This window comes from Oreochromis aureus, unplaced genomic scaffold (assembly GCF_013358895.1).
Source record: "Oreochromis aureus strain Israel breed Guangdong unplaced genomic scaffold, ZZ_aureus HiC_scaffold_349, whole genome shotgun sequence".
NCBI lineage: Eukaryota > Metazoa > Chordata > Actinopteri > Cichliformes > Cichlidae > Oreochromis > Oreochromis aureus.
Genome location: NW_024108897.1, coordinates 123,949 through 134,277, shown reverse-complemented (window position 1 = coordinate 134,277; position 10,329 = coordinate 123,949).

The following is a 10,329-nucleotide window of genomic DNA, read 5'->3' as shown; positions in this document are numbered from 1 at the left end:
CGCCTGCCCTTTCTTCTCTCGCCATATCTCAGCGACAGATGTACAAAGAGCAATGCAAATCACAGTCAAAGTACACCAAAGTCCGCTGATTCACCCAGTACAAGAATTATGCTTCTAGTCCACCTAGTTTTTGAGTTACATGACGTTTTGTAACTGCAAAAACGGGTTTTTCGCCTCTCACCGCAATCTGATTCTGACTGCTCATCACCCTGTTTTCCAGGCCTCGCCTCTTCCCCAGTGGCGCAGTTGGTAATGACACAGGTCTGCAACCCAAAGGTTGTGGGTTCAATTACACCTTGGGCAACATGTTTTTTTTCCCCTACAAATTAATACACTATCACAGACCACTAATTCATGTTCATCATTTATTACAATTCTGCAAACTTTTATGATTTTAGCAGCTTTTGTAATATGGACCTCAGATTCTTGTTAACACCCATGGCACAAATACTGTTCCCTTTAGGCTGTGTGTGTGTGTGTGTGAGAGAGAGAGAGAGAGAGCGAGAGAGAGCCTTTTGATGGGAGCATCTTATTATATCATTTAAATTCAATATATTTAAACTGGTTGACTGAATTTGGTCCTGTGTGTGTCTCTCTGTGCATGTGTGTTTCCATATGTGCCCATATTTGTGATTGTGTGACTGTTATACTTTTTTTGCTTGATTTTTTTTTTTTCAATTAACAATTAGATTTGAGGGACCCTTAGCATGTTCAGGATTTTTCCAGCTGTCCATTTTGCTTTTCCAATTTTTCTATAAGTTATTACTGTTGTGCTAAATCATAGCATTTCTGCTGCTTTTCAGTATTTGTGCTAAATACAGTATTTCTGCTAAATCATACTATTTCTGCTATTTTATGAGATTTGTGCCAAATACAGCATTTCTGCTAAATCATACTATTTCTGCTATTTCATAAGATTTGTACTAAATATAGTGTTTCTGCCAAATATAGTATTTCTGCTTAATTATAGTATTTCTGCCATTTTATCGTATTTGTGCTAAAACATAGTATTTCTACTAAATGTAGTATTTATGCTTAATCATACTATTTGTATATATTTCTGCCAGGTCCCCAGGCAGCCAATCCTCTGTGAGGACTGATACATATAAAATTTACATATCAGGGCCTGCACGGCTTCCCAGCCAGCCAATCATATCTGAGGTCTGCCTTTTCTTCTCTCGTCATATCTCAGCGACAGATGTACAAAGAGCAATGCAAATCACAGCCAGTACACGAAAGTCCGCTGATTCACCCAGTACAAGAATTATGCTTCTAGTCCACCTAGTTTTTGAGTTACACGACGTTTTGTAACCCAAAAACAGCGTTTTTTCGCCTCACCGCAATCTAATTCTGACTGCTCATCACCCTGTTTTCCAGGCGCCGCCTCTTCCCAGTGGCGCAGTTGGTAATGACACAGGTCTGCAACCCAAAGGTCGTGGGTTCAATTACACCTTGGGCAACATGTTTTTTTTTCCTACAAATTAATACACTATCACAGACCACTAATTCATATTCATCAATTTGATATTTGATATACCTTTATTAGTCCCACAAGGGGAATTTATATGATTACAACCATTATGTTTTAGAAAAAAGAAATAAATGTGCATTGAACACTCAGGGGTCACTGTTAAAAAGTCTCATGGCAGTGGGGTTAAAGGACCTCCTGAACCTCTTGAGTCCTGCAGAGCAGTGAGATGAGCCTCTGCAGCTCCTACTGTCCTGAAGACTGTTCTTATTACTGCAGTCAGTTACATAAATCTATCTATCTATGTATAATACAGTACATTTTAACATACTGACCTTATGTTTATTTATGTCTTTTAACCATTATTTCAAATTCACAGAATCCTGTTTGAAACATTTAATGAACTTATAGAATTAAATTTCTGCATGTTGTTTTTTGTTGCAAAAAATCTAGTATAATAATATTTAAATTTACATATATTTTTCACGCTTTCAATGCCAATTTTGTGTAATGGCAAAGTTTCCCACCACCCGTGAATGCCTCTTTTTATGTCTCTGGCTGACTCCTTAATCTCCGCCCAGTCTCTGCTCCATCCCTGCCGGTAAGCCTGCTTCTCTGTCTCTCTTCTCTGAAATAAAATGTCTATAAGCTGTTTGAGTGATTTACCGAGTTGTTGTTAGTGAGTTATGAAGCCAGTCAAGTATAAGTCATGTTAAAGTAACACAATGGCTGCTTTTTAGTGAAACGTTGTAATTTTAGTATTTAAAAGGAGTGTTTGGTATGCCCCTAAGCGCTAACGCCTAGCCTAGCTCCTATAGGCCTAGTGTGAAATTAATATGGTTCATTTGATTGTTTAATACAGTTATTGTGTTGTATTTGGTTCATTCAGTGTGTTAGTGTTTCTGAGTCTCTTAGGAAGCTGAAGTTAGTTCTCCTCTTCACAAATCAGTCAGTTAAAACGGCCTCATTCTATAGGTTGTAAGGTAATGAGCCGCCATTTTAGAACCACTGATTAGCTGCTGGAGCAGCAGGGTCGGCAACTTCAAAGGAGCCATTTTACCGCCTCTGACTGAAAGCCGGGAGAAAAGAGTCACGTGCCTGTGCCGGTGTGTCTGTGTTGTGGGTTAATTAACAGAAGGGAGCAATAGAGTGAGGATAAAACACATAATATAAGAATAATGACATTTCTTAACAAGAAGAAGTTTTTTTAATTAATCAATTTTAGTTTTTTAGTTAAATTTTAAGAACTGTTTAACAAACACTTGTTTGTACAGGTTGTTTTTTTTTAAAATAAAACCTACACCTGCAGCTCTGTTTAACTTCTCACTTTGTGAAAAATTAATGAAATCTAAAAAAGGCCACCTTCAAATAAATAAAATGCAGCAGTGCACCATTAATATTATAAATATGATATGTAGATATTTAAAACAACAGCATATTAAATGATACTGTGTGCAGGTAATATTTTTAGAAGCAGAATTTGAATGCAGACCAACTCAAATGTTGAAGCCTACAAAAATATCATCCAAGCTTTCATTTATGTGATTGTTCATGCTTTGAAATTGTGATGTCAGAATTTGATAAAGTGTGCAGTGCTAGGTGTAGCAAATCACTGCTTATGAAATCTACTGTGTTATCTAATAGCACCAAACTAATAGAGCTATCACATAACTGAGAAACTTGTGTGGCTTATTACAAATGGATGAAACCACATTTTACCTTAATGAAGACAGTAATATTTAATAAGGTGTAGAAAAAGAGGTGAGTTGTTTGTTGCTGTGGTAAACAAAGAAGTGTACTGAATCTTTTGACTACACAGAGTGATGCAGTATTGACTCTGATGCTGATTTGAGTTGTCTCATTCTGTATTTTTGTGCTTTGTCTTTGTTACACAGAGTGAACGAGATCTTTGGTTTTGCCTTTGCTGGTAAGTTAACAGTGATTGTAACTGAAGCAGTATGAACCTGGCATTGTGTAGCACATTTGACGACTTACATACAGTAGTTTGACTTTTGTGATACGCTTCCATTTACTGATTGGCAAAAAACACAAGATTTGTGACCTGTAGCAGCAAAGCCCCCACACAGGGCCTCTGACTGTCCCTGAAAATGTCCCTGAAGTTTAGTAGCCCATTTATGTATGATTTAAATTTCATATGGCTTATTGAATTCAAACAGTTAAATGTCAGATGTCTTTATCCAGGTGTTCATTTTGTCCTTATGTTTGTGGATTTAAGTAGCAGACAAAACAATGAAAGTGTTTTAGGAGAGTCCGTATAAGTGGTGGCTCAAACACTTAAGAGCTGCACAGGTATTGATTCATATTGTCTCTCAAATTCTGCTGATGTATTATATTAAAGTCAGAACACTGTAGAAGTACTTTGCCTCACTCGGTATAAGTAATAGCTTTAACAGTTAAGCAATAATAAAACGAAGAGAACCAGAGGTGTGAGGGACATTGTTAGGTAAATTACAGCCAGTGTGTCTAATTAGTTTATTACTTATTTAGTGAATATAATGATTTTACAATTAAATAGAAATGTTGCCAAAAGGACATTGCAAAATACATAAATATTCCTAGCAACGGGTACAATGAAAGGACTTTTTAGTGTAATATTTTAGGACATTTAATTTTAATCACAAACATTCTGCACCTCTGTTATTGTAACATGTCAATATTTATATAAAACCTCATCATGTAAAACATGATGAGGTTTTCTGTTGCTTCTGATTACAAGAATTACTTTGTATTTAATGTTTTTAACCTGAAAGGACATTAAAAGTTTTGATTTTTCACACTTTATTAGCACTGACCTGTTGTAGAAAATGTTTGAGCCACAAGGCTTCTGTGTAGGAAATATTTGGTGTATCCTGCACTTGTGCCAACAAATATTGGTGCCTGTTCTTTGCATTTCTGTAGTAATAATGCTTTTTATTACACATGCTAAAGCCATGTGAGACCCTGCAGTTCAATTATCTCCTCTTCAGACTACAGTAAACTTAAAAAGCTTAAAGTAATTTAGGATTTTACTAGTTAATTTGTGTCACAGTAAATTGATTGTGTGTGAAGAGGCTCAACAGTCTGAATCATCTAACAGTGATCTGATGAATTGTTTCCTTTCTAGACTGCTGATCTGATCGCCTCAAGTCTGGTAAGTAAAGGTTTTTCTGAGGTGCAGTGCTGGGAAATGTTTCTCATGATAGGAGATTCAGTGTAGTGGTGTGAGTGAGCACAGCTATTGGTGATCATCAAAAGTCATCAAATCCTAGTAAAGTCTGTGTAAACATTTCCAGACCCACAGAGGTCCGTAGGTTATTGTAGCAGCACATATTTTTTCACATTAGAGCAGCTCATGAACAGCAGTTTAGGTACAATTAAGTCTTCAAATAGGGCCTTGTGGATTTCAAAAGCTTCTTTCCTTCAATAATTAAGTCACTGTCTGAAAACTGCTCTTGAATTAGTCTTTATAATTAAAGATTTTGTTGATGACTGGAAACAATCAAAAGCACAGATACAGCATTCATTTCTGTATTTTATGGTTAAATGATCTACAAAGAAATTATGGTCATATATATTTTTAATTAGGCCTTTAAATCGGTCATTATAAGTATGTCCTAGATTTAGTGGAGTGCTTATGGCTGTGTATTAAACATACCCCAAATGTGACTGAAATATGTAGAAACAGTATTGTTTACTTTTATGTTAACGGTAATGTACTGTATTTTTCGGGTTATAAGGCGATGCAGCTAACCAAATATTCAGATAACTCAAACTATTCAACTCATTCACAGTAACTCTCAACATTTTTCAGTGGTAACACATAACAATACACTAACTTTTTCTGTTCAGTCCTCTTCCACAAATCTATCAAATTCTTCATGGATTGATCGGTTTGAAATCTGCTTCAGACGCATGTCTCTAAACAGGTGCCAGATTCTCATACACACACCATAATATTATGTTTAAGGACAATAGGAATTACTCCGCGAGGCACCTGACTACTGTAGCTGTAATGCTCCAACAATCCATCAAGCGCTGCAGCTTTGTAGCTTTCCAAAGTCGTATTAAACATTTTGACAGATGTTTGAGCCGTGTAAACACATAAAATTGGTTTGAGGTCAGCAAGCACAGCCAGAATTAATACATACGGTAAACTGTTGATTTTTTGAGAAAATTAAAGGCTTTTAAATGTGCCTTTATAGTCAGAAAAATACTTGGAAGCCATGTTTATTGAAAATATGCCTAATTCCAGTCTCTTTCTGTCTTACAGGTGACCTGCTGCAGAATACCCTCTCCTCTATCATTAACAAGCAATTCAGTCTGTCCTATCACCTCCCTCTCCCTGCTCCATCTTTTTGACAAGCCATTCTATCTTCTATCATTTCTCCGCCATGAGCTCTATCTAAGTTGACAAGCTTGAACCTGAGTTGAAACGCAATCCTGTGACTTGAAATCAAGTTTTACCAGAATCTAAGTTTTTGAATTGAAGTTACCAGAACTTCGCCGATCTGTTTTCAGAATTCTGAGAGATCTCTGCTCTCACTGCTCCATCTTTCCTGTCGTTAAACTCTCTCACATCCAGTCATTTTGCTGGAAATCACAAGTAGAAACTTGAAATTACAGTAGTAGAATTACACTACAGTAGAACTCACAGTAGAAACTACTTACACAGTCCCACATTTGTCATTTTAATTTTTACATTACACTTTGAATAAACACTGATAGCTTGGCTTACGTGTGCAGTTACTTTGATAAATTATATAAAATACACACCTTTTTCAAGGTTTATTTGTAATAAGATAATCTGGTTATTTTGTAATACATACATTCAGACTGTTATATTCACATAGATAATAAATTGATTCAAATATATTTTTCAAGTCTGTTTCATTGGCTATAACATTTGACTGCAAGTTTATACTATTATTATTTAAGGACAAACCCTTTTTGTCACTCTGTAAGTATTCAGTTACAATTGTCATCTAGAGGCTGCCCTGAGAACCCAGACTTCCTGTTTCCTGACTGCTGCAGAACATCCAGCTGAAGAATCTTCATCGCCTGTCATCTGATCACCACACCATCACTCATATTTGCTTAAAATATTAGATATCTTAAAGATTTACACAAAGTCTACTTAAAAGTTAAGAGTTTTATTATAGACTGTTGATTGTTGAGATTTATTCTGTATATTGCTTTACAGAAGTATAGACCTATTTGTTATCCAGTCTGGTTAAAAAAATAGAAGTAACAATATACAGTTTTTGAAAAGCTACAATAAAACTGTTTTTAAAGAACTTTCAATAAGTTTTATATAGAGTTTGTATTTAAGTCAGCCTTTACATCAATTACATAGTTATAAGAACACTTTACCATTTGTATAGTTTTACATTTCTCCATTTAATAGATTAGTTTTTCAGTGTATACAGGTTGAATTTTGTTTACATTTGTGTATAAATATAAGGTCCAGTTTGTACTTGCACAAAATGCCAAGGAAAGGTCAAAGGTCGCTGTCCCAGAAGCTTAGACGGCAAAAGGAGAAGGAACAGGTAAATGTTTCTCAGAGTGGTGAGGAGGTAAAGGTGTCTGTTGCAAGTATTCCCAGTCCAGAAGTGCAGAGCAGTGCTCAGACAGCTGCAGTGTCTTATGCAGATGTGGTAAAGAGAGGTGTTTGCTCATCATCTGTGCCAAATGCTAAAGTACAGCAGGTAATCCAGACTGAACCCCAGGTAACTATGCAAACGCAGTGTGATGGAGAAACCCAGGACCGTCTCATGTACAGATTACAAACAGTGAAACTCATCCACGAGTGAGTAGCATCTGTGCATCCCAAGCCAGGCTTCTGCTAAGTATGGAAAGTACAGGAATCAGCAATGCATGGCGAACAGTTTGGTTTTCCTCTCATTCTTACACGAGGATGAATTCATTACCAGAGCCGATCTTAACCGTGTGTTGGACAAAGGCCATGCCGTGTATTCAGATGCCAGAAAGAGGTTTGTGAACAGCGTGTTTCTAGCCTGTGATGAGCTTCCCACAGTGGTCACCCAGCCGCAGACACGAGTATCAAGTGGACATGTCTCAGTTTGCTCATTATGGCACATTTGATGGTACAGCTCACCTTCCGAGCCTTGAACAGGGACTACAGTGTTTGGCTTCAGCGGTTCGCTATGCTTTGCTAGTCATGGGAGGAACAGTCATTGCAGTTTGCAGGCTGACTTCAGGTGAATACGCATACTTTGACCCTCACCCACGTAAGTCTACAGGAATGCCATTGTCGCTAGCTGTAAGTGGTGGAACTGCAGTTATGTTAAAATTCACACGCCTTAACGACATGATTGACAGGATCAAACGCTTGTACCGAATGTTTAGCATCGCGCCAACCTGCACTTATGAGCTACAGCCTGTCGAGTTCCACAGTGAAAACGCAGCTGACCAAAGAGATGCTGATGAAAACAGACAAACAGCTACAACTGTTCCAGCACCAGCTTTAAATGAACCTGAATTTGAAAACCCAAAATCCACTGAGCAGACACAGAAAACTGTGACCGACACTTTAGCCACTGAAGTGATGTCATCCAGAGTGGATTATTCAAATGAGCCAGCTGCTGAGATGAACAATCGTCCTTCTGATTATTTAGAAATAGAAACCTCTGCATCTTCTGTAAGAGACACTCAGGTAACAAAAGAATCTGTTCCTCAGAATGATTTAAACATTGCCTCCTGTTTAACTGAGACAACAGAGGAACTTTTACATAAACTGTTAAAGCATAATAAACAGCAAAGGAGAAAGATTAGAGACGATTATTGGTCCAAGAAAACTACCACAGAGAAAGGAAAATGAGAAAAGAAAGAAAGACAGACATACACTTTTGATGAAAGCTTTAAGGCAAAGAAAAAGATTGTAGTAGAAAGTCTCGTGATTCTGATCACAGTAAGAAAAAGAGTGTGTACAAAATAATCTGTATAAACTCAATGCTACATATAGAGAGAAACAGAGAGAACATTTGAGAAAAATCTATAGAGATAGTGCTAAAATTAGAGAGAGAAAAAGAGAACGTGTTATAAGGATGTATAAAGAAGATTCTTTATTCCGAGAAAAGCAGAAGGAGCGATAACAAGAACATATAGAGAATCTCCCATTTTCCGAGAAAAGCAGAAGGAACGATAACAAGAACATATAGAGAATCTCCCATTTTCCGAGAAAAGCAGAAGGAACGATAACAAGAACATATAGAGAATCTCCCATTTTCCGAGAAAAGCAGAAGGAACGATGAGAAAACATATAAAGAATCTTATAGACAATCTCCTATGTTCAAAGAACAGCAGAAGGAACGATAAGAAGAAATTACAGAACTTGTGCTGGATTCAGAGAGAAACATAAAGCTTACATGAGGTCATATGTATATAATCTATATAAAGAAAGTGAAGAATTTAAACAGAAAAACGATCGACATCACTAAACGTTATGGAGAAGAGAGACAATTTCAGCAGAAACACAAGGACAATATGAGAGAACGAATGAGAGTAAAATATTGAACGGTTTTTTCTTTTAGACAGATGCATAATATCAGATGTGCAGTGAACATAAAAAGAAAATATCGCCAGATGCATCGACCAGCTGAAAGTTTACAGTGTCATCCAGATAACAGTTTAATGAATGAGGCCATATCTCGCTTCAGATCAAACATTAAGTCAGCACCATCTTATGTTTGTACTGTTTGTCTAAAAGCTTCTTTTCCTAATCAGGTGAAAATCTGCAAAAGAGAAAATTACTCAAAACACCAAACTGTAGCTCAGCAGTGTCTAACTGGTAAATTTGTTCATATGTGTGATGAAGCATGTAATGATCACTGCAGCTTCCCTGTTGAGAGAAAAAAGGAGTATATCTGTCACACGTGTCACAGTTCCCTCAAAAGTGGACGCATGCCAAGGCTTGCTGCTGTCAATGGTTTAGAACTGCAGGATATTCCAGCTGAATTGTGTGATCTCAACATTCTGAGAGACATCTGATTGCCAAATGCATCCCATTTGCAAAGATTATTCCACTTCCAAAGGGCAGACAAAGACTCATACGTGGTAATGTGGTGTGTGTACCATCTGAAGTCCAACAAACAGTTGACTGTTTACCGAGGCCCAGAAACCAATCGCAGATAATGAGGATCAAGCTGAAAAGACGACTGTGCTACAAAGGCCATCAGCTGTTCCAGACTGTCACCTGGTCTAAACTGATCCAAGCCCCGCGTAAACTGAAACAGATTCATCCACAGTACACAGATATTGTTATCAGAGATGATGCATTGCTTTGTGATCCAACGTTACCTGATGATGACAGCAGTGATGAAGCCAGCATGGCAAGTGATGATTATAATGAAGCAGATTTAATGGAAATTGACAACTATGAAAAAGATGCCCTTTGTGCGAAAGTGAGTCTGAAAGTGAACAAGATATTAATATGCAATCCTGTGATGAACAACCAGAGGAAATCAATCCAGAGGAACCAGAAAGTGATTTGAACAATGGAGGTTTTGTTTCAGAAAGTTGTCTGCAGCCTGTAGACATTTCAGAAGAGATTCTCTGTTTCAGTGATAACACATATTGTGTGGCGCCTGCAGAAAGAAACAATCCTGTTAGCTTCTTCAGAACTCCTCATTTGGAAGCCATGGCATTTCCTGTGCAGTTTCCTACTGGTCAGAATACACTGATGAAAAGAGATGTCTTAAACTCACACCAAGTGCTTACTTCAAGTCAAGGCTTTTCAACATTGATGCAAGATTTGCTAAAGACACAAATTACCTGTTTTTCTCACAGTTTGTCACTGAAATACACCTGGCTAATTCCAGCATGACAATACAGCTAAGGAAAGG